This window comes from Amblyraja radiata, chromosome 12 (assembly GCF_010909765.2).
Source record: "Amblyraja radiata isolate CabotCenter1 chromosome 12, sAmbRad1.1.pri, whole genome shotgun sequence".
Classification (NCBI taxonomy): domain Eukaryota; kingdom Metazoa; phylum Chordata; class Chondrichthyes; order Rajiformes; family Rajidae; genus Amblyraja; species Amblyraja radiata.
In genome coordinates this window covers 4,220,466-4,246,596 of record NC_045967.1, presented here as the reverse complement: position 1 = coordinate 4,246,596, position 26,131 = coordinate 4,220,466, and the positions used below count along the sequence as shown (strand labels likewise).

Below are 26,131 nucleotides of genomic sequence, written 5' to 3'. Positions count from 1 at the left end.
AAGTCTACAATCAATTCCACTGCCTTAAGAGTATTGAGCTCCAGGTTGCTGCAATGGCACCAGGACACCAGCTGTGACACTTCCTGTCTGTAGGCAGATTCCTCTCCATCCTGGATCAGTCCAATCAGGGTTGTGTCGTCCGCAAACTTGAGAAGCTTGACAGAGGAGTCTGTGGCGGTGCAGTCGTTGGTGTAGAGAGAGTAAAGAAGAGGGGAGAGTACGCAGCCTTGCGGTGCTCCTATGCTGAGTGTCTGCAGATCCGAGATGTGCTTTCCCAGCCTCACATGCTGCTTCCTGTCTGTCAAGAAGTTGGTGATCCACCGACAGAGGGGTTCAGGCAAAGTCAGCTTGGAAAGTTTTGAATGTAGTAGCTCTGGCACAAAGGTGTTGAATGCAGATCTAAAACCAAAATCCTCGCATAGGTTCCCTTGCGGTCTAGGTGCTGGAGGATGAAGTGCAGGCCTAGGATGACTGCATCATCCACAGATCTATTGTCCCGGTAGGCAAACTGCAGAGGGTCCAGACGGTTTGTGATATTTTTCAGCTTGGCCAGCACAAGCCTTTCAAGAGTCTTCATGACTACAGAGGTCAGTGCGACAGGCCTGTAGTCAAAGACCAGTAATCCTTGCCTTTTTGGGTACAGGGACAATAGTGGAGACTTTGAAGCAGGCAGGGACAGTACAGGTTTGCATGGACTGGTTGAAAATGTATGTGTAGACCGGTGCCAGTTGTTCGGCACAGAGCTTGAGAGTAGAGGGGGAAACATTGTCTGGTCCTGGAGATTTTTGGCTTTTCTGTCTTCTGAACAGCCTTTCCACCTCCACTATTTTTAATGTTGACTAGACTAAGTGGGACCCGTTGGGTCCCAGTCACATGGGAGGCCTGGTCTCCCAATGCAATATTCCACCACTCACCTGCTCCCCCAATGGTGCAGGTGTGGAGGGGGGTGTAGGGTTGTGGGGGTAGGGAAGGGTGTGTATGTGGGAGGGGGTGGTGTGGGCCCCCACTCGCAGAACACAGCCCCCGCTTGCAGAGCACAGCCCCCGCTCGCAGAACACAGCCTCTGATCACTACGCTCCTCAGCTTTATTCTCGCGGCCGGTGATTGATTAATATTTCACCGATCGGAACAAAACTTGGCGGCTTGGAGCAAAGGAGAACGGTGAGTAAGGTGGTTTAAAAATCCTGGCGATATACGGTAGTATTTTTGCGCAAATTTAAAAGCAACGCAGACCGGAAGTGGTCAAGATGAGAGTTTTGCCAAAAATCAAGATAGATAGATGGATAGATAGGTGGATAGATGCGCAGCACGGAGGTGGTAGGTAGTGGACGAGGCCGCAATCCTTTGCAGTCAGGCTGTAATTGGGTGTTAAGTGGTGATTGTAGATGGGTGGGTGAGAAAGGGTCCAGTCCTTTCAGACGGGAGGCTTGCTTTGAGTAGGTATGAAGTGGTGTAGAAGGGTCCAGTCTTTGCAGACTATGGTCTGGCTGTGTTGGTTGGAGGGCGTGGGGGGGGAAGGGTATCAGGGTTACGTTTCTGCTTGTCAAACCTGCAGTAAACTCATCAGGTCATTGGTCAGCTGCCGATTGTCCAAAGAGCGGGAGGCTTTCCTCTTGTAGCTGGTGATTTCTTGCAAGCCCTTCCAAACTGAAGAAGAGTTACTAGCCGAGAATTTGCCCCTCAACTTCTCAGAGTACCTTTGGCAGCTCGGATTCCTCTTCTCAGCTTGTACTTTGCCTGCCTGTAGAGGTCTGCATCCCCGCTCCTGTAGGCTTCTTCTTTGGTCTGTCGGAGCTGTCTGAGTTTTGCAGTAAACCAATGGATAATATCAAAGCACTGTACTCTTGTCACATATCATTTTATGTGGTGATGTACAGTGAAACGGGTAACGGCAAGAAGAGGCTTGAAGAACATCTACATCCTTAATGCCACTGTGGCCCAGCATCTGAGGCTTAGAGGGCCTGTCCCACTGCGGGGACCTAATTGGCGAGTTTAGAAGAGTTTGCCCTCGACTCGTATTCACAGCATGGTCGACACGAGGTCTATCGGTAGTCTTTGTAACTTTCCTTCATGCTCGAGAGTAGTCCCCGCTACTCGAGGCCTCAGCTAGGTCGCGGCGTTTTTTTCAACATGCTGAAAAATGCTCGCGAGTATATAAAGTTTCGCCATGGAAAAAATCGATACTTTTTTTACTCGTAGGTTTAGTCGAAGTAGGTCTTAGTAGGTCGGCATGTTATTCGTAGGTAATCGAAGGCAATCGAAGGTAATCGAGGGTAGTCGAAGGTAATCAAAGGTAATCAAAGGTAGTCGTACATAGTTGAAGGGAGGTCAAAGGAGATCGAAGGAGGTCGTCTTCACTCTCCACTATTCGGTGTCCAATTTTCCCGAAGCTAATTAAAGCTAGTCTTCAACATAGTCGAAAGAGGTCGAAGGAAATTGAAGGAGGTCTTCTCAATAGTCGAAGGAGGTCTTCAACATATTCGTAGGAGGTTCTTTACATAGTTGAGGAAGGTCGAAGGAGATGTTCTACTTCGGCAATACAACATGACCATGACACTTTTTCATACTCTCCTAAACTCTTCTACACTCGCAAATTAGGTCCCTGCAATGGGATGGGCCCTTAAAGCTTTCACAACCATGTTCACCCAGAATTGCTGAGTCAATGAAGCATCAGCTTTCTTGAGAGTTCACCAGCCTAGCATTCCTGTATGTCTGTCACCTTTTTTGGTGATAAGGTCATGGTTTGAAGGTGCGATCTCTGAGTAGCCTGGACTAGTAACAGTAGTATATATTTTATCTGCCGTAAGTCATAATCAGTGGTAGAATAACTCCATGTCGAGGAAAGAACTGTAGATGCTGATTTAAATCGAAGGTAGGCACAAAATGCTGGAGTAACTTAACAGGCAGCATCTCTGGAGAGAAGGAATGGGTGACATTTCAGGTTGAGACCCTTCTTCAGACGTTTCGGGCGAGACCCTTCTTAGAATGACTCCATATATTTTGTTGAAGTTGAATGTAAAAACGCATTGGGCGAAATTAGGAAAAAAATATTAGGGAGAAATCAAATGATAAAATGGGTCCATAGAAAGCCAAACCCCAAAGAGTTTTAATTAAGTGAAAGCAACAAAGGTCAAATTATTTATGTTCTGTCACACAATTTACCTGAATATCTATGAAGGTTTGTTTGCTATCTCTTTGGAGATAACAGAGCCTTGGTACTTCTGATTGTCTGGTAATGTTATTAGTAAACATAATTAAGATTCATAACCTTTTGCTCATTAAGTCCAATAGGTTTTTCTTTCAATTCTCTATGATCCTGTATATTAGTAATACTTACATAATATCTATATCATATCTGATAATTCAGCTCACCTTGAGGATCAACCTCTGGAAATATTTTTGCTCAGTGTTAACATTGTAGGTCCATTTTATAATTGATCTATTTAAATATTAGTGCAATATTGTTAAACACTAAATTGTTAAAAAACTTACATTTTCGACAATTTTCCTAAGTTGCAGTAATGACCATATTTTGTATGTATACCAGTGCAAATGCATCACTGACTGTAATGTGTTTTATCTTCATACAAAATATTTGTAACGCAAGTTCTTACATTATTTCATGATTTTCCACGACTACAATCTTTGATCAGTATTTGATTGGGTGCAACATATATGTTTTTAGCAAAATAGTGCATTACAGGAGAATAGCCATAAACATAATGACAGACTGGATATATTTGACCTGTCACATATTACTTTTGTAGCACAAACTCCTCTAAATGTGAAATGCAGACAAAGCCTGTATATCGCAGCACATGAAATCTCAGGTTGATTATCTTTTACTATATTTAAGAAAAAAACGTGGAAAGAAACACATTTAAATTGCAGACGTGGGGGTCAGGGGGAGAGAACAAAGGAATAAGATTGAGACCTGAAGATTGTATGAGCAAGAACTAGTGATGATGACAGGCAGAAGGTGGTGGACATTTATTAATTGCAGCCAAATTGCTTGAACTGTGAATGCAAAACACTACAGTTTCTAGAAATCTGAATTGAAGGAAAATGTTGGAAATGCCCAGTGGATCTGACAGCATCTGTGGAGATAGATAGTCTGATTTTAATTTACATGATGGTAACCTGCTTCTATCACCAAAGATGATACCTAACCTGCTGGTGTTTCCAACATTTTCTGTTTTATTTAGCTGGGATAGGAGTCCGTTTCAGAAGATAGACACAAAAGGCTGGAGTGACTCAGCGGGTCAGGCAGCATCTACGGAGAAAAGTAATAGGTGACGTTTCTCATTAAAGCAGCTTTAATTAGATAAACGTTTGCACGTTGTTATATTATTAGTGGATATATATAAAATTATTATCTATTTAGTGGAAGTCTAACTGCAGTTTAAAAAAAATTTGATCAATTGCCATTATTAAATTAATTTGTTATATTTTACATAATAAATTGATTCACGGAAATATGTATATGATTTAATTTTATTATATTGAGAAGAGACAATTAGCAAGTTTAATGTTCTTTGTTTCTTTAAACATTTTGGTATGCAGTTATTTTGCCTTGGGGTAACAGAATGACATCAAGTAAACAGGATTAAACAGAAGATGATGGGTTACAACCATGTCAGCTAAACTAGAATAACCTTATGGATTGCATTACAAAGGAAAACCATTGAATCAGGCGGGATAAGTAAATTCAAGAAGCAATTGGATTAAAGATTATGATGATTGGGCCGATGGGTGGAGATAATCTATCAAAAATTCACTTCCTGATTTTTTTCCCTTTGTCCCTAAAATTTATGTTCTTAAGGTTACACTTAAAATACATCTCTCAGAATGAAATGTAGACAAAAGTGCTGGAGAAACTCAGCGGGTGCAGCAGCATCTATGGAACGTAGGAAATAGGCAACGTTTCGGGCCAAAACCGTTCTTCAGACTGAAATGTTCACTTCAGTTTGTTAAATGTGGTCAAATAAGTTTTTGTGTGAGAAAACAAGTCTTGCGTCTTTAATGTCAATAACCTGGGATAATTCTGAAATAAAAATTAGGAACAAGTCCAGTATTGGGAAAACAAGTTAAGCATGAATGACCTTTAATTAATTAATGACTATCGGGAGTGGGGTCGGAAGCCAGGGCTCTAAACGGCCGAGAAGATGGAGTGAGCCGGGGATGGGTTGGCAGGTCCATCCGTTATATCTGACATCTGTTATAAGGTAGTCATTAAACGTGGCGCAGCGGTAGAGTTGCTGCTGAACAGCACTTGCAGCACCAGAGACCCGGGTTCCACCCCGACTACAAGTGCTGTCTGTACGGAGTTTGTACGTTCTCCCCGTGATCGCATAGGTTTTCTCCGAGATCTTCGGTTTCCTCCCACACTCCAAAGACGTCCAGGTATGTAGGTTAATTGGCTTGGTGTATGTGTAAATTGTCCCTAGTGTTTGTAGGACAGTGTTGATGTGTGGGGATCGCGGGTTGGTGCGAACACGGTGGGCCGAAGGACCTGTTTCCATGCTGTATCTCTAAACTAAACTAAACTAAACTAAACATAGTTGATTCATTCACGATGGAGGGACGCAACCGGAAAGAGCGGTCTCCACTCGCAATGCCATATGTGGCTGCTCAGGGAATTTCAACTGAGCTCTTGTAATTTTGTCCGGATTATAAGGATGGGCGGATCATCAGTTGCCAGAATATCGGTGTTCAAGTCTATCTGTACCTCGCAAACCTGTGAGTATGACAATCACCTTGACTTTACTTCTGTGAATCTAAAGGGCCTGTCCCACTTTCACGAGGTAATTCACAAATTCTCCCGAGTTTTCCCTTGATTCAAACTCGCAGAATGTTCATAAAGGGTCCGTAGGAGTTTGTGGATATATCGTAGTGGCTCATTATGCTAGCTGTAGGTACTCGTGGCAGGTAAGTTCCAGCCCGATAAAAAATGTCCACGAGTAACAAAATGGCCGGGATGAAATAATTAAGTCGTGAAAGGGGGACAGGCCCTTAAGAGAGACACAAAAAGCTGGAGTAACTCAGCAGGTTAAACAGCATCTCTGAAGAAAAGGAATAGGTGACGTTTCAGGAAGAGACCCTTCTTCAGACTGAGAGTCAGGGGAAATGGAACTGAGAGATTTAGATGATGCTATAGAGAGATATAGAACACATGAATGAAAGATATGCCAAAAAATAACAATGATAAAGGAAACAGGCCACTGTGCTTGCTAGAATCTATGCTAGCTGATTTAATGTAAGAGTGAGGTTTAAATTGTGAGGTTAAGAATTGTTGCTGAATATAAATGAAGATGTTAAACCACTGGACCATGAAGAATAGAAGGTCTGGCTAATTCTTTCGATCATGCTTTGGGATCCTTCACACCCACTTTGGGCAGTCATGGCCTTAGTCTAAAGTCTTGCTTGAAAGATGGAACTTCCATCAGTGTTGCACTTTCTCACTTCTGCACACGAACATCTGGTTCAATGGTTTCTTTACTGTCACGTGTACAAACTACAGTGAAATCCATTCTTTTGCAAGACTATCCCAGTGCATAAGCACAACCACCCTGTTAGTACAGAACATACAGAACAGACCACCGAGTCCATATGCAAGAGGTGTCATTTTGCTGCCATTTTACAATTCCAACTGCAGCTGGCCTCCATCTGGTCGAACCAATGTCTCTTTCCACGACGGGCCCTCTTCAGCCCTTGTTCCCTGGGGGGGGGGGGGAGCTCCTGCAGCCAACCTTGAGGGCGCAGAAGTAAGACCCTCCCGGTTCTGCCTCAACTACATGTTTAAGTTTGTGCTTAGGTTTGTTATAAAATATGAATATTCCCACTGAATTGACATTGGTATTGAAAATGAAGTGAAAGTGAAGTATCCAGGTATACTATTGTTAGAAATTCGGGTGCTTTCGAGTAGCACTGTGCAAGGGACTGCAACAGGTTAGTGTGAGTGATACCTACTACATGGCTAGAACTAGAAATATTGAACAAAATTTCATTGCTTAGCACACATAAATGTTGTCATGCTCAATAGAATTTTGTAGACAGTTTTATTTTTAAGTTCTCTTTTAAATTTAGTAGGAGGGAAAAACAACAAAATGGGAAAGCAACCTTGTAGTTGGATCGTGGTGGCAGTAGGGTTAGCAATGGCCATGTTGTTGAAGGGCCAAGAATTCAGGAACAAAGTCCACCTGTCTGTTTATACTGGTCTGATCTCTCTCACATCCTTGGACTGAAGCCATTTTTCCAGCGGCTTTCATTGATCCAAATACAATTCGGAAGGTGATAATTCAGGTCATTTATAGCAGCAAACAGCGGATGAATTTTTGGTAAATTTAACTCACATTTGTTGCTATAAACAGGGCATCACTGAAAGAGGCAACAGGACAGCTGCTGTGTGAAATGGAAATGCCATGCAAGTGCACCAGTGGAGCTTTTCAGAACTAGGGATTAATACACATTGTTGAGTTAGAACTGAAGGAGCTTTAATCTACATCAACCCAGTGGAGTAACTATCCAGCATTCTCTCACTAAGCATAGAAAAATGTAAGCATGTTCTGCCAAACAACGAACATAAGGTTAACCAAAAACAGAGTTGCATTGACAGCATATTTGTCATTAATAGTAATTGTCAATAAAGCCATGGAAGTCAAACCATGTGCACCTGTGTCAGCTCAGTAATCCTCCTGCTCCTTCATCTGGTGCTCATTGGAAAAAATGAATAGGTAAATCCAGCTGTTGGCCAGATGAGGGTGCTGTGATATGTGGAAATGTTCCAGCTTCATGTTAAAAATTGTTGCTGTGAAATTCATTCCTGGTCAGTTGTGGTAAATCTTAGCATGCCGTTCTCAGCCTCTGAAATTCAGTCCAATGACTTCAATCCTAGATTTTCAGTTGCATGTCCGTCTTCAGCAACGCCAGTTAAACACAGCAAAATTCAGATGCGGGTGGTAAATCATTTTATAATAAAAAATAATATGTCAAATTAAACATTGTTAGCCACTGAACAATTAATGATAGAACTTAAAACAAAACACGAGGCTACTTAGTAAATTTTTTCACGCTAAGCAAAATAACTTTTGAGACTTGTCCCACTTCCCAAATCTTTATCAATGGATTAGGTACAGCTTATCAAATGCTTAGCAGGTATTTATTAAATTCAATTAAGCGTTCTGCTCCTAATGCAGGCATGGTTCCAGACTACCACCACTCATCAGGTGATTTTTTTTTTCCAATTCTCCTCAAATGCTTGTATCCATTAATTTAAATGCTACATGTTACTGACCTCTGCTGAGGGAAGAGTCCTTTATTCCTTCCAACTCAAACCACCCTATCTCCAGGTACTTTCCTCTGCAACCGCAGGAAATGCAACACCTGTCCCTATACCTCCCCCACATCTATCCAAGGACCCAGCAACCCTTCCAGGTGAGACAAAGGTCCGCATGCACCTCCACCACATCTACTGCATTCTGTGTTCCTGATGTGGCTTCCCTTTCGCCGAACACTTGCACTTGTTCTGCTGGATCAGCCTGTTGCTAATCATTTTAACTCCACTTCCCATTCCCATGCTGACCTTTCTATCTTGGGCCTTCTTCATTGCCAGCATGAGGTCACACACAAACTGTAGGAACACCACCTCACATTCAGCTTACAACCCAATGGCGTGAACATTAGATTCACCAATTTTAGGTAAGTAAGTAACAATATATATATATGGCCCCATTTCTCTCACAATCCTGTCTCCTTACCCCTTCCCCAACCCCTTCCATCTATATCCTTCCTCTGGCTTCACATTCCACGCAAAGTGCTGGAGTAACTCAGTAGGTCATACAGCATCTCAGGAGAACATGGATAGGTGACATTTTGAATTGGGACTCTTCTTCAGACTTGTTTTGTTTGTTTTTGAAAAAACAGCTTCTTCACTTCCTAGTGTCTTCACATTTCACCCCTCTTTTAAACTTACCTCCTTATCTTTTATCTTTTCATCTGGTCTTTGCCCAACCATTTGCCCCTCGGCTGTCTACCTATCACTTGCCTCCAGCTTTCTTCCAGGTTTCTTCCCCCACTACATTCAGTCTCAAGAAGGGTCCTGATCCAAAACATCACCTTTTCAGATCCTCCATCGATGCTGCCAGCTCTCCAGCACTTTGTGTCTTTTTATTGTAAACCAGTGTGTGCAGTTCCTCATGTCTATATCTTCCTTTATTCTTCCACCTATGCAAATTTTATATAATTTACACAAAACAATTAAATCTCATCTCAACCAGCCCAGTTGAAAAGAGGACGTTCAGCTTTTAATTCCCGATAGCTAAGCTTGTAATATCAAGTCATATCCTCTTAATTCTTAATATCATCTCACTCTATACTCCTGACTGCGTAGCCGGTCATAGTGCGAACTCCATCATCAAGTTCGCTGACGACACGGGTCAAGAGCTTCAAATTCCTGGCCGTGCACATCTCTGAAGATCTTTCCTGGTTTGAGAACACTGATGCAATTATCAAGAAAGCACACCAGCGCCTCTACTTCCTGAGAAGATTACGGAGAGTCGGTTTGTCTAAGAGGACTCTCTCTAACTTCTACAGGTGCACAGTAGAGAGCATGCTGACCAGTTGCATCATGGCTTGGTTCGGCAACTTGAGCGCCCTGGAGAGGAAGAGACTACAAAAAGTAGTAAACACTGCCCAGTCCATCATCGGCTCTGACCTTCCTTTCATCGAGGGGATTTATCGAAGTCGCTGCCTCAAAAAGGCTGGCAGTATCATCAAAGACCCACACCATCCTGGCCACACACTCATCTCCCTGCTACCTTTAGGTAGAAGGTACAGGAACCTGAAGACTGCAACGACCAGGTTCAGGAATAACTACTTCCCCACAGCCATCAGGCTATTAAACCTGGCTCGGACAAAACTCTGAACATTTATAACCCATTATCTGTTATTTGCACTTTATCAGTTTATTTATTCATGTGTTTTGTAGTCAATGCCTATTATGTTCTGTGTGCTGAAGCAAAGCAAGAATTTCATTGTCCTATCAGGGACACATGACAATAAACTTGAACTTGAATCTTATGCCCTCTCAACTGCCATCACATCTATTGCGTGGTTTGTTGAAATTTTGTATATTGAACTAGATATGGCTTAAATCGTGTATTACAGTATATAGTTCCAGCAGGATCTCCTTTTTCTTATGTTCAGCTTCTTAGTTAACGAAGGAAAGTTTCCCTTGTTTGCTCTTAACCCCTTTATCAACACGACTGCTGCCTTGATTGAGTTATGGAGATGCTCTCTTACAACTCTTCTACGCAGCTCAATGTTTTCCATTTACTGTGTACCCCCTATCACAACTGCATTACCTCACAGTTCTTCAGATCAAATACCATTTGCCAAGATTGTGGCTACCTTGTAACACAGTGGTAGAGTTGCTGCCTTACAGCACCTGTGACCTGGGTTTGATCCTGACTACGGTTGCTGCCTGGACACAGTCCTCTATAATCTTTGGTTTGTACCTTCTTCCTGTGACCACATGGGTTTTCTCTGGGTTTCCTCTCACATTCCAAAGGCCTGCAGGCTTGTAGGTTAATTGGGTTCTGTAAATTGTCCCTAGTGTGTAGGATAGATCTAATGTACTCGTGATTATCGGTTGCCGTGGCTTGGTGGGCTGAAGGGCCTGTTTCCACACAGTATCTTGAAACTAAACTAACCAGCCACTAATATCTTCCTCAAACAAATACTCTGCAACAAAACAACATCTGATGAATGGTCTTCAGCCTGAAACATTAACTGAGTTTCTCTTTCCACATGTGCTGCCTGAGCAGCTGAATAATTCCAGCCTTCTTTGTTTCAGATTTCTATCATCTGTAGTGTCTTCATTATTGACTAGCAATATCATATTGCTGCCTGACTGTAGCTTTTCTCCTTATCGATTACAATGACAAAGTTTGCACCGTGTAAATCTCTTTTAACCATTTGTCCAAATGATTGGTACAGGCTATCGAAATCCAGACACCTAGCAGTGAGCCCTTGGGAGCCTTTTTGCCCGGAGTCTTCTAATCACTAAAGCATGAATTACTGAATTGGATCCAACTTGCCACTTTCTCTTGGATCTCTTGAGATTTTACTTTTATGATCAGTCTGCAATGTTGGACTTTGTCCATTTTCACGACTGACCCTCACTGCTAAATAACAAATTTCACTTTGTCTGTAATACGGATCTTCTCATTCCTGAATTCATACGCATTCAAACAATCGTGGCACCAAAGGATATAAAACCAATACAGTTCAACGTGTGAATTTATTGGCAAAGTGTAACTGATGCAGATGGTTCAGCAACGTTCCAGGTTGATCACTGGTTCTTTTTGGATGAGGTGAGGAACATTGTAAAATATTTCAATGATCTTGACCTAAGGAGAGTAAAGAAAGTCAGCCAACTCATCTCTACCATCCACTCTAGCCAATAAAGCAAATCGTCCATTTGCACAAAGACTTAAAATCAAATATGTGGTGGAGTTGTGATCAGTTGTAGTGCTATTCTAATCCAATAATACAGATGAAGCAACTCACATCAATTAGACAAGTAGTTTAAATATATAAAACCTGGTTAACAGAAGGGATGCGTTAAAGAAATAATATTGCTCACTTAACACCACAACATCTCTCTTACATAACTTTACAAAATTAGACAATAAAAGAAGGGTACAATTCCTCCCCACTAAGTTTGTGGAACATGAACAACAGCCAAAGGTAGATTGGAGCAATAACAATATGATATAAAGGCATGGATGAGCTGAGGCAATTGCGCAAGTCTTTTTTATTCTAATGGGCCTGTCCCACTTAGGCGATTTTGCAGGCGTCTGCTGGTAACTGTTAAGTTGCCGGCAGTCACCTGAAAAACTGGCAACTGGAACGGTGACTGTCAATGTGGAACAAACACACAAACACATCGGAAAGGCGGGGGCCAGGGCAAGTGGGGGGAGCACTGTCTGAAATTCACATGGTGCAAAGCCAAGGTGATACAGACACAAACCACGATGAACAGGAAGGTTGGCACTGTAATTAAGACAGCTAACACAGTGTATGGTAACTCCTTTAAAAGGTGGGGGGGGGGGGGGGGGAACGAGGGAGAAGGAGTGGAGACAACTGTTAAGAAGCCAGAGATACACGGCTGTGAAGTTCGGCGGACATTTAACATTACCGGTCGGTTATCCTTAGCTCTGAAAACTACTGCTTACATTTTTTTCCCCCAATGAGCTTCACCGGTCAGCACCGGCTATAGCCTACGAGAACCTCTGAGAACCTTCGACCTCCTGGCAACCCACTAGGACCTCCTGGCGACCCACCTTCGGCTCGAGAATTCTCGCTACTCTCCATGACGGCTTCATTCTAGCCGCCGCTGATTTTTCAACATGTTGAAAAATTCTCGGTGACCATAATGAGGCCGCGACTAGTTCCCAGAATGTGGGAACTCCTCACGACCATAAGGTGGTTTAAGAACTTGTCTCTCACCATCACTGAGTAACAATCACAATAGAACTTAATTTAAGTGTAATCAGAAAATGCCGTCTATACAGTCAATAAATAAGCCTGTTGCCAGGGCGCCAAGCTTAAATTTAAAGTGGCTCCAGCACGGAAACTAGTGTTAAGCTACGAAAATTGCCTATGTCATAAATTTAATTGCAAGAGAGACCCGATAATTAACTGTGACTGCTTTCAGTCCCAGGAAAATTGCTGTATTGTATAAGAAATTACTTAAATACTTACTCCAGCATTTTTTCTTTTGTTGTAACAAATCTCCAAGAAAAATCTTGGTTTCATGAATCATGTTTCTATGTTTGATTGTGCCATTTATTTTTTAGCATGACATTCTTACCTATGTGAGAAATTCCATACCGTTAAGCTTAACAGCTATTTATATTGTTTGCAGTTTTACTGCAGAAGTCTTTTTTTACCAAACTTGCTAGTAACAATATCACTCACACTAATTGTCTGTAAAATGTTTGGATATTATTGCCACAGATCGTTGATGTATTGCCCAGTCCAGCAAAGTTCTCAATAATTATTTGACTTGAATGCATGAAAGTAAACTGAGAGTGATGATAAATTACAGGGAGAAATTTTAACATTAAGTACCACACACGTATTTCACATGATTTATTTGCCTCATACCTGTAAGTTACTGTATATAAGCAAACCAACTGGCAATTTTCAGCAAATAATTATTTTATTACAGCTCAACTGAAACTTTTTGCAAACGTTTGAGCATATGTTTGGTATTAGAAAAGGTACGTGATGCTCTTGACTGATCATCTCATTCTCCGTGAAGGCAGCCGTCCCAGTGGAAAATTTACAGATGTTTCCAATTTTAAAAGGTTAAAGCCACTAAGAAACCTCATCGCGATTCATACAATTCTGGAGCATTATGTTACTTCAAAAACAGTTCCAACTTTGTCCCTAACAAAAGGAAACAGGGGCTGTAGAAATACAAAAAATAACTCCTGGTAGGTGAATTGCGAATTATAAATGATCGTTGCAAACCCATCAAAATAACTTTTGGTCGAACAATTAAATTCCTTTTTAAGTATGAAATTAGGTGAGGGTTGAATAATTTTAAATATTTATCAAAGGGGAAGTGAAAGGTTTGCACTATATGCAAAGGAGAAAAGTTCCACTCAGCACTAAGTGTTAAAAAAAAATCAGAATGGAAACAGCCAGGTTTCCTTTCTCTCATTTGCAAATTCATTCTGAAAGGGCAATGGGAGTAAACCATTTCCAGTGTCATTATGATGTCACTGGTTCTTGGTGGTCATAAGAAATCTACCCCAAAGGAGATTTTGATTTTCTATATTTACACCCCCAAGATTTCAGTACCAAATTAAACTGCATTCTCTCTTGCTTGTGGTTCTAAATGCTTATCAAATACTAATCAATTTCCCAAGATATTTATAGCGCAAAAATACTTGATTCAATAGAAGTCTTTAGACAAATCGTTTTGTGTCGAGACACAGGCAGATTCAGTCACCCATTTAAAATGACACAATTTTTCTATTTTTTTCATAAAATAATGTTTTCATTATATTAAAAATATATATTTAAAAAAATTATTAAAAAATGCTTTCCTAAAATAGCCATAATTTTTTAGGGTAAATTTAAGAAATGTGCTTGAAACCTACATGGACAGCTTTATTGTCTATTTGTAGTTATCTTCGAATCGGTGGTGGCGGGGCTTATACTAGAACTGTGAGTGCCCTTATGCAGAAAGTGTCTCCCCACTAATCTGTTCGATCGGAATTCTGAGCCAGCAACGTGGAAGATTAATGATATGTGTACAGAGCATAAAATGTCACCTGGCACTCAGCAATGACTTGGAACAAATGACATTCCCACACTTCTATTTGAACTTAAAGAAGTCAAGGTGGATTGTGACAATGTGGCCTGTAGTCACCACACACTGCAGGCACTGTCTGCTCGTGATAATAGGGTATGTTTAGGCTTGTCGATGCAGTCAGTTAAACAGACCCACTGAGTCCTGGATAGAGTCAAGCTACTCCAATGTTCGTGGAGCTGCCTCCCAAAAGCAGATTTTTTTTTTCACAATCTTGACTTGTGCCTTTTAGATACAGGAAACTATTTTCTTTACTTATAACTGGTAAATTGCAAAATGGAAGCCTGTCCTGGGCTCTGCTGTTTGCAGTTTTACTGATACCAGTCTTGGGCAAGTATAATACTTTGATGTCCAGGGTAGTCACTCACAACTTATTCAACTTTAATGAACTTGTTAGAATGAAGGTTATTTGGCTCATGAGTAGGATTGGTCAGCTTGGATTTGTTCTGTGTGTTGTGAACCGGATATTGCTGGTTATTAATCACAGTGTGATTGCCAACTCCAGTATTAAACCTCCACTGAATAGTTGATGTGAACGTTTACACTGTGCCATAGATTCAGTTACTGCGTCTATTGCACCCAATTGTTGATTTTGTACTTGGCGCACCACATGAAGTGGACCATACCCTTGGAACCACCTTTCTGAGAAGGCATGCATTGATCGTGAAATGCATCACCCCTTCAGTGAACCAACACTGCTTTTGGCTGGATCCCACAAGGGCCTTTTTAGCCACCTCCGAATCAACATAATTGAAGTAGAAGTAAAGGGGCTGTCCCACTTGGGCGACCTATTTGGCGAGTTTAGAAGAGTTTGAAAAAATGACATGTTGAAGACCTCCTTCGACTATGTATAAGACCTCCTTCGACCTCCTTCGACTATGGCCCTTTAGTTAGCTAATGAAGAGCGAACCAATACTCGTCAGCAGTGTAGGAACAAAGGTGAATGTGATTTGATTTGAGTTGGAACATGACTGGCAAAGTTTTAGATGAGCTCAAATTTGTGGGGGTGAAAAAGGTAGCCCAGTGCTTTCCATCATTATTTAAGGTTGCTAAGATTTATTGGGTGGCGGGTGCTGGAGGACTATGTTCTAAGGGTAAGGCCTCTACATAAAACTATTAGTGCCCATTAACACCTCTTCCCTTGCTCTGCCGCCTAATTAGTTGATGTAGATACTATTCGGCTTAATGCATTTCCTGCAATTTTTTCATGAAATGCTTGCATAATTATGGAATCTATTAAAAGTATTGTTATTTTCTTTGTAGATTTTGTAGTTATTAGGTAAAGTAGTTACATGTGTCCATATTACTAGTATTAGCAATCAACTAGTTAACAACTTTTACCAAGACATTTCAGAGCTTGTTCTCACTCCACTCATCCCTTTCACTCACATTGCCCTTCTGCTTAGGAAAAAAAGGATATTTTCATACGCAAGTCATTGCACTTTGGTTTTAAGGGCTGTTATCAGGTACCAGGTATATCACGAGAAACTGCAGATGATAGAAGGTAGACAAAATTGCTGGAGAAACTCAGTGGGTGCGGCAGCATCTATGGAGTGATGGAAATAGGCAACGTTTCGGGCCGAAACCCTTCTTCAGATGATAGAGTTTTGATCAAAACACAAAGTGCTGGATGACCCTGGCCGCACCTGAAAAAGGAGTGGGCAGGCAACATTTTGGATTGGGTCATTCTGAGTCTGAAGAAAGGTCCCAACCCAAAATATCGCCTGTCCATTCCCTCCCTAGATGCTGCCACACGTGCTGTCTTCCTCCAGCAGTTTGTGTTTTCATTTCAATCTGAACTAACCGCAGATTTAACATTTTTATGTCACCTGCAATAGACATCCAGTAATCCATTTTCCAGGAAATAGTGGTTCATCTGTTTGAAAGAGGGAAAACATTTTGCAATGAAAGTTTCTGTGAACAAAGATACAGACAAAATAGAAACATGCAATAGTACTCTTAGTACGCTTGATGGCCCTTGGGTAACCTAAAGAACTTTTCTGGAAACAGTTCTTAACTGCAGTAACTGCACAGTTGCCTTTAAATCTTAAGTGTGACGGAAGGCCTTGTCAGCTTCCAGATAGATGCATCTTTTGCATATAACATCTGCAAAAATGGTTTGCTATAAAATTTGAAAGATGGACATCGTAGAATTAGAAAATGATCTGCATGATCCTTCATTCTCAAAATAAACCAGTATACGGAATTATATATTTTTGTCAATTTTTACATTAGCTGTTCCATTCTGGCATTAGTCATTTCCCAGATTACCAAATTGCATACATGTGTGAAAGGCAAAAGAGTTTTTCTGAAATAACTATTGCTAAAAAGAAAACTTTTTTTAGTCCACAATTTAGAATGGAAATCACACTGGATTGCTGAAATGTATTTGATCTGATATTTGATCCAGTGTGTATGATATGACAGGAGCACATTTTGTCATCTTTAGCATGCTTTGCCTTTCATTGTGTACTATTTAGAATAGTAATCATAAATTTTCTTTGTGCCCGCCCTCTGTTTTAAAAAAAAATAATTGCTTATTGACAGAAAAGAGTAAATGCCACAGATTCTTCAGTTTGTTGATTCAGACTCACTTCAATCAATCGTACTTCCACATCTCTGTGCAAGTTCATGATTAAATGACATCTAAAGGCATTGTTCAAGATTCAAGATTCAAGAGTTTATTGTCATGTGTCCCAGATAGGACAATGAAATTCTTGCGTTGCTTTCAGCACAACAGAATATTGCAGGCATAAATAATACAGAACAGACCAGTGTGTCCATATACCATTGAATATATATATACACACATAAATAAACATATAAAGTGCAGTAGGCTGGTTAAAGTTATGATTTTGTTTGAGTTGATTTTCATAGTAAGATTAAACGAGAATTTACCAGTTTGAAGTTTGATCTTTATTTTATGAGGAGTTACGTCGAGGGATTACGTGAAGACCCCGCCAGCACTCATGCGCGACATTCTTCAAAGCAGCGGTGTGAAATCACAGACAACAGTAAGTGAAATAAACATAGTAAGATAAGAGGAACTAGAATACCAGTTGACCTTTATGATAGAGGGTGGGCGTGGAGGGCACGTAATCCCTCGACGTAACTCCTCATAAAATAAAGATCAAACTTCAAACTGGTAAGTTCTCGTTTAATCTTACTATTTTACTTCGGAGTCACGTGAGTGACTACGTGAAGATTTTAAAGAACTGCGATTTCATGCCGTGGAATGAGTCCATGCTTCACTCACTGCCGTAGTCGTCCAAGGGTGGAAGTATGTTATCGTATTCAAACATGAATCAAAATTCAAACAATAACAATTTATTTTAACAAAATAATAATGATCCCTTGGGATAAATCATATTACAGACTTTAAAATTGTTTCTGCAAACACCGCAGGTTTGGTAATCTGTTTGTTATAAAAGAGTTGGAAGGTCTTCTCTCTAGACCATCCTGCTGTAGCCAGGATATGGTCCATAGGCACTTCCATTTCTCTAGCTGCCGATGTTGCTGCAGCCCTGGTGGAATGAGATTTTAAAATGTCAGTATCCACCCCAGCAGCTCCCAAAACCTGTCTGAGCCATCTAGAGATGATCTGCACTGATACCCTTCTATGAGGTTGCTTATGGCTGATCCATAGTGCCAATTCACTACCTCTTATGGTTTTAGTGGACTCTAAATATAGCAGAAGGTGTGTCATAACACACAGTCGGGTATCTGATGGGTATGCCCGAAATTCCAAATTAAGTCCTGATGATCCTGGTCTGTTTTGCTTAACCAACTCCAAGATCCGAAAATTTATCGTGTGAGTTGATACAATCATGTTATCCAGCCTCAGTTTATGTAGGGACTGGACCCTTTGAGCTGAGACCAGTGCCATCAGCATGACTGTTTTTAGAGTCAGCTTGTCCAGGGACAGGGACATTGCTGGTGATCAACCCCTAAGCAATGTTAGAACAACACTGACATCCCATATCTGGGAATACCTCGCTCTAGGATGGTTTGTGTTGTATATACCCCTCATGAGTTTAGCAACTAGAGGGTGAGATCCCATGGAATGCTGTCCTGGTCCCTGCCACAAGTATGCTGGCAGGGCACTCCTAGCGCAATTGATAGCGCTGTAGCTCAGTCCTTCATCGAAATGAAGGCTGGACAGGAATTCTAAGGACATTGGTAACTGTAGTTGTGTTATACGCTATACCAGTCCTTGTGCAATACAACTCCCATTTCCTTATACACGAGAGGTATTGCTTCTTCATTGATTCTCGGTAGGCCGCCGTTATCATGTTCATAGTCCTGTCCGTCAGCCCCAGATCCAGCAGTGGTCTCTTTAAATTCTGCAAATCAACAGATTGATCCTGTCATGGCATGGGTGACTCTCGCCCGTTACAGGATGGACCAATAGATCTGGTCGTTTAGCGATGGACATACATGGTTCCGAGACCATGTCGAGGACCACAGGGAACCATGGCTGAGTAGACCAATCGGGTACCAAAATAACTGACGCAGAGTCCAATTGTATTTTGCGTAGAACCTGACTGATGAGGCAGAAGGGGGGAAAAGCATAGAAAAACAATTTTCCCCAGTCCAGCGAGAAAGCGTCCATCGCTGCTGCCCCAAGGTCTGGTTCCCAAGCGACATATGTTGGTAACTGGTGAATAAGTCTAGATGCAAAGATATCGATATCTGGTGTTCCATATCGCATTACAATATCAGCAAATACTTTGTGGTCCAACATCCACTCAGTGTTGTCATTAAATTTTCGTGACCTGGTGCCTGCCACTGTATTAAGCTTACCTGGTAGGTAAGTCGCTGATAGCCAAATATGTCTGTTGATACACCATTGCCAGATAGCATTGGCCAGATTGTCACATGATATCGATTTTATTCCACCCATATGATTAATATATGCCACCAGTGTGGTATCATCTACCACCAGTACTGTATATGGCATTAGTAGCTCCCCAGCCGTGAGCGCTGGCATCAGTTTGTAATATGAATGATGGGTTACTAATAATGATGGGGCTGGAACTATGCCAAATATTTTGTTTCCACCATTGTAACTCCAAAATTGCTTTGGCTGGTAATTGCATAGGTCGGTCAAAATGACCTGCATGTTGTTTTAGTGCTTGCACCTTTGCCCTTTGTAAATTTTGATGTATTGTATTGTATTGTATTGTATTGTATTCAATTTATTGTCATTGTCTCAATTAGAGACAACGAAATGAATTTCCCTTACAGGCAGTATGATAAAAATAAATAAATAATAAATAATAAAACATATTAAAGATAAAATTGAATTTAAAAAAAAGCACAAACACAGAAAGTCCACGACACAACATAACATAAATGGCACCAAGGTGAGGAAGGCACCATAGTCCAGCCAGCCTCCCCTCCGTTCTTCCCAGATGTTCATCCGTGGTCTGGGCCTTCCGGGCACCTGCAGTCGCCGCCCCGGGTGGCCCGATGTTCAGGCCCTCACGCCGGGCTGGTGGAACGCCGACGCCGAACCCTGACGGTGAACATCCTCCTCCTCAGCGGCCCGGACCTCCAGATCAGCCGCCTCCTGCAGCCGGAGTCCGCAGCTCCCGAGTCCGCAGGCCGAGCTTGGCAGAGTCGCAGGACCCCGCGCTGTCCATCAGCGCCGCCCGCGTTGGGAGCTCCGCAAACCGCAGCTCCATGATGTCGGTGCAGCAGGTCCAGCACTCCGGGCTCCAGACGGCGACCCCCGGTAAGGCATCGCCAGCCCCGTGATGTTACAGCGCTGTCCCGCCGCTGCTGGAGCTCTGGTCGATCCCGGCAGGAAAGGCCGCGCCAATCCAGGTAGGCCGCTGGGGGGGGGGCGAGGACGCGACTCGAATAATAGTCGCGTCCTCTCCAGGAAGCGACTGAAGAACGGTATCCCCCGCACCGTACCCTCTTCCCCCACATAAAAACACCAAAAAAACACAAAAAAACACACTTTAACATAACTAAATAAACAAAACAAAAAAAAGATACCGGGCTGTAGTTGGAGGCTGCTGACACCAGCGCCACCGGAAGTACAATTGATAATGCAAAGGTCCAAACTGTGTAGCTGGAAATGCTGCTACAAGTTTCCCAATTACCCTTGCTACCTGTCGAATGGACGGTTGACTCATGACAACCAGTTGTTACAGGCTTCCATTAAGTCTGCTGCTTTATTCTATGGCAATGTTACAGACATGTGGATAGAGTCAATTGTGAACCCCAGATAGTCCATAGTTGTGGATGGCGTCAACTTAGATTTATCTGGATGGGTGATGAACCCCAGTTTTTCAAACAAAAGTTTGGTAGCTAAGACAGCTGATTTAGCTAGTTCCAGGTTTTTCCCCACAATTAATATATCATCAAGATATGCCATGACAATATGTTTTTGTTTCCTGAGTAGTGCCAAGGCAGGTTTTAATATCTTGGTAAATAGTCTTGGGGCTGATGTTAAACCATTAGGCAACGCTTTATACTGTTAGTACAGAACCTACACCTTTTATGTTCTGGAAAGAACCAGACCCACCTACCTCCATGGTTACCGCTGGCACATTCACTTCTTTGGTTTCTGCCTCTTCTGCGGAGGAGGCGCCGGAGTGCGGGGTTGGCGCACCTTCCATGAGGGTCGCTCTGGGCCTTGGCCTAAAAAAGACCTTCATGGTTGTTGCGCGGCCCTCATGCTTTCACCAGCATCCTGGTGTTGTTGCCTGCTGGTGGATGCATCGGGGTGCTGACGTCTGGGGTAAGTGGTCTTGCTCGTTGATGATGACGCCCTCATGAGCCCGACGACTTTAGCCTCCTCATCGAGCCCTTTGACCTGTTTTGATAATATTTGTGGTTGTGTAGCAGCTGTCTTACACAACCCTGCAAATTTGGGGTTTAGTGCAGGTCTAATTGCGCTCTTTCCTAGGCAATTCATCTCATATTGTGTATTGCAGAGCAGCGCCAGTGTATCCTGTTGAGTGTCCGTCATCTCCGTACCATCCACGGAACGAGCGAACGCCGTTATGCCCAATGCCAGAAGCTTCAATATCTTCTGCATTTTAACCTCTTGGGTTCTTATGCCAGCTCCAATGTACCCCCAGATAGCACTATTTACTGCAGGGACATTTAATGAGACACAGTTCTCAGGAGGCATGTATTTTGCTGTTGTCTCGTTGACTACCTGCTCCTGCAGTGGATGAAAAGACAGGTAGTCGATGCTGGCTGCCAGTTTGGATTGTAACGGCTGTCCTGATCGCGGTGGCACCGCAAATTTCGTGACTACTCCCAGCAGCTCTTTTGGATCCTGCACCCCCAGCACACTGCCGGTTTCTACAGCCATGTCCCCTTCTTCGGGGCCAGCCCAGCCCTGGCCCGTAATGCTCCCCTCTGTCGAGGGAGATGCATTATACAGCCCTGGGTAAGGTGCTGTTATGGGTGTCCGATGACCCCCATGGTGACCATACTCCATCTCGCGGAGCATATCACATTGGAGCATTTGCTGTTGCCTCCACTGCTCCCCGGCAGCGAATCCTCCTGGCCCGACTCATCCGAGTCGACCGGCCGGACCGACTTCTGCTTCGCTTTCCCACCAGTCCGCTCCGCTGGTTCAGGCTGTGCAGCTCGCGGTGCTGGTCCCAGCTGAGCAGGATTTACGTCGGTGACCACAGACCGCAGTGACTGCGGTCCAGGTGCCACTGGTCGCCGTTGACTGCCGGAACTTTTGCGGTCCCCCGCAGCTAGTTGAGACGAGACCCGTTTCGACTTCTTGCCCTTGTCCATGGTTTTACTGCAACAGAAAGGGCAAAATACACGACCTCAGATTAGGTAACTTACCTGCAGGTCCCGTATTTTAACCTTGCCGCGGGAGAACTCTTCACCCCGCCCGTCGCTGTGCAATGCGTGAGACGATATGCCGCGCATACGTGCTGGCGGGGTCTTCACGTAGTCACTCACATGACTCCGAAGTAAAATAGTCTGATGGCTGTGGGGAAGCAGCTATTCCTGACCTGGTTATTGCAGATTTTAGGCTCCTGTACCTTCTACCTGAATGCAGTGGAGAGATGAGTGTGTTGCCAGGATGGTGTGGGTGATGCTGCCAGCCTTTTTGAGGCAGTAACTGTGGTAGATCCCCTCGATGGTAGGGACGTCAGAGCCGATGATGGGCTGGGCAGTGTTTACAACTTTTTGCAGTCTTTTCCGCTCCAGTGATGGAAATGGGGGGATACGCAGGGGTACAGCGTTCCCCTAGTTTTCAATTTCCAGCTCGGGTTTAATGAGTACTGCAGAAAGATTTGAGCCGTTTCTCACTTTATTCAACTCAGACGAAAACGATTTGTTAACTGCCACTGTTAGCACTTGTTAACAGCCAGTAGTTAACAGTGGTTATACAATGTGTCATCAATACATCGATCCACATTCCTCAGTAAATGTAATTGTGTTTTAACATCGCGTTCCTTTGAATAAAATTCAAGGGAGAATTTCTTAAACTCACTGTCAGGGCTACCGGACCACGAGCACGGGCTCAGGTAAAGTCACGTTATTTTATCATTCCACATTATTTTATTTGCCTCCCTGTCTCCGTGCCTCTCTGCCTCCATGCCTCTCTGCCTCCGTGCCTCTCCCCCGCTCTCCGCTCTCTCCCCTGCTCTCCGCTCTCTCCCCCGCTCTGCCCACTCTCTCCCCCACTCTCCGCTCTCTCCCCCACTCTCTGCTCTCCCTCCCCGCTCTCCGCGCTCTCCCCCACTCTCCGCTCTCTCCCTCGCTCTCCGCTCTCTCCTCAGCTCTCTCCCTCGCTCTGCCCGCTCCCTCCCCCGCTCTCTGCACTCTTCCCTGCTCTCCCTCCGCTCTCTCCCTCGCTCTCCGCTCTCCCCCGCTCTCCGCTCTCTCCCCCGCTCTGCCCACTCTCCGCTCTCTCCTGTGCTCTTGCCCCCGCTCTCCACTCACTCACATATAAGAAGCTAATAGAAAACTCGTATAAAGCATTGGTTGTGCCATAGTTAGAATATTGTGTTCAATTTTTCTGGAACCATATTTCCTTCAGCTAACAAAAATAATGAATAATTAGTCTGAGTTAGTCAATTAGTTAATGGCGCAGTAACGCTTGGCTAGCAGTCACCGTTGGATGGTATTAAATAAACTAGTTAAGAGGAAGAAGGATGAGTCAGAAAACAAGGCTCTAAATTTAATTAAACTTTGGGAAAGTGAGGCAGAAGAGTAGACTATGCAGAGCATTGACAAACAATGTGAAATGTTCTAAGATCTTCTTGGTAATAGACCTGTATATTTTGAATTGAATTGAAATTATTTGTCATTCAAAAATGAATGAAAAGAAATGAATGTTATCCCTAGCAACTAAGTTCAGGTAGACAGTAACATGGATAAGGGAGAGCCAGTGGATGTAGTGTACCTGGACTTTCAGAGAGCCTTTGATAAGGTCCCACACAGGAGATTAGTGGGCAAAATGAGAGCACATGGTATTGAGGGGTAGGTTATTGACATGGATAGAAAATTGGTTGGCACACAGGAAACAAAGAGTAGGAATTAACGGTTCCCTTTCAGAATGGCAGGTAGTGACTAGTGGGGTGCCTCAAGGCTCGGTGCTGGGACCGCAGCTATTTACAATATATATTAATGATTTAGATGAAGGAATTAAAAGTAACATTAGCAAATTTGCAGATGACACAAAGCTGGATGGCAGTGTGAATTGTGAAGAGGATGCTATGCGGATGCAGGGTGAATTGGATAGGTTGGGTGAGTGGGAAGATGCATGGCAGATGCAGTATAATGTGGATAAATGTGAGGTTATCCACTTTAGTGGCAAGAACAAGAGGCAGATTATCATCTGAATGGCAAGTAGACACGATGCTGGAGTAACTCTTCTGTATGGTGTCAGATTAGGAAAAGGGGAAGTGCAACAAGACCTGGATGTACTTGTACATCAGTTACTGAAAGTAAGCATGCATTAAACAGCAGGCAGTGAAGAAAACTAATGGCATGTTGGCATTCATAATGATAGGATTTGAGTATAGGAGCAAAGAGGTCTTTCTGCAGTTGTACAGTGCCCTGGTGAGACCACACCTGGGGTATTGTGTGCAGTTTTGGTCCTAATTTGAAGAAGGACATTCTTGCTATTGAGGGAATGCAACATAGGTTCACGAGGTTAATTCCTGGGGTGGCAGAAATGTCATATGATGAAAGAATGGAACGACTGGAATTTAGAAGGATGAGAGGGTATCTTATAGAAACATAAAATTATTAAGGGATTGGATACGCTAGATGCAGGAAACATGTTCCGATGTTGGATGAGTCCAGAACCAAGGGCCACAGTTTAAGAATACGGGTGGGCCATTTAAAACTGAGATGAGGGAAAAACTTTTCACCCAGAGTGTTGTAAATATATGGAATTATCTGCCTCAGAAGGCTGTGGACTCATTGGATGCATTCAAAAGAGAGTTAGATAGAGCTCTTAGGGCTAATGGAATCAAGGGGCATTGGGAGAAAGCAGGAATGGGGTACTTATTGTGGATGATCAGCCATGATCACATTGAATGGCTCGAAGGGCCGAATGGCCTATTCCTTCACCTATTTTCTATGTATCTATGTAAAATGCTGGAATAACACAATGGATCAGGCAGCATCTCTGGAGAGAAGGAATGGGTGACGTTTCAGGTCGAGACCCTTTTTCATACTGATGTCAGGGATGAGTGGGACAGATAGAATTCAGTCGGAGACAGTAAGACTGGTGGGAGAACTGGGAAGGGGGAGGGAATGGAGAGAGAGGGAAAGCAAGGGCTATTTGAAGTTAGAGAAGTCAATCTTCATACCGCCGGTGTGTAAGCTACCCAAGCGAAATATGAGGTGCTGTTTCTCCAATTTGCGCTGGACCTCACTGACAATGGAGGAGGCCCAGGACAGAAAGGTCAGATTGGGAATGGGAGGAGAATGGCGTGAATTCACAGCTTTATCCTGCGCTACTTAATCCAAGGGCGAGCGAACGAGCGGACAAACGGCCGAAAGCAACGATCATAGAGTGGAATAGATGACATTTTGGGTCAAGACCCTTCTTCAGACTGAGACAGGGGAAAGAGGAACAAGAGATATAGACGGTACTAAGGACAAATGAATGGAAGATATGCCTATATCTCCCGTTTCCCTTTCTCTTGACTGACAACAAGAAAAGAACCAAGTCACAAAACCAACACAATTTACACAAACATCCATCACAGTGAATTTCCTCCTCACTGTGATGGAAGGCAAAGTCTTGTCTCTCCCCTGTGTTCCATTCTTCTCCTGATGTTAAAGCCCCCGGCAGGCGATGGCAAGTCCCGCGGCCGTTAAGGCTGCGCCGGGCGATATAAGGCCCCGCTCAGGGTCTTAATGTTAATGTTGGAGCCCCCGGCGGGCGATGGCAAGTCCCGCGCCGGGCGATGTAAGGCCCCGCTCCGGGGCTTAATGTTGGAGCCCCCGGCGGGCGATGGCAAGTCCCGCGGCCGTTAAAGCCACGCCAGGCGATGTAAGGCCCCGCTCCGGGTCATTTTCAACCCCGCAACTCGGGCAGGAGAAGCTGCCGTTGCAGGAGCTCCGAAAAGCGGTCTCCCACCAGGGACCCGCGAGCTCCCGATGTCACCATCCACCGGACCTGCGGCTGGAGCCTCTGAGCCTCTGAGTCAGGTCGCAGCCGCGCGTCACCACAGCTCTCCACGCTCCGATGGTAAGTCCGCAGGCTCCGCGACTGGAGCCTTTAGGTCA

At 43.5% G+C, this 26,131-nt stretch overlaps 1 long non-coding RNA gene across 1 annotated transcript; it reads left to right on the top strand.

Moving 5' to 3' along the window:
* Positions 1–1,309: 1,309 nt before the first annotated feature.
* Positions 1,310–19,386, top strand: LOC116979367. Its single transcript, XR_004413683.1, has 3 exons — positions 1,310–1,321; positions 4,259–4,261; positions 19,350–19,386. It is a non-coding gene; the product is annotated as an uncharacterized LOC116979367 (long non-coding RNA).
* Positions 19,387–26,131: the final 6,745 nt, after the last annotated feature.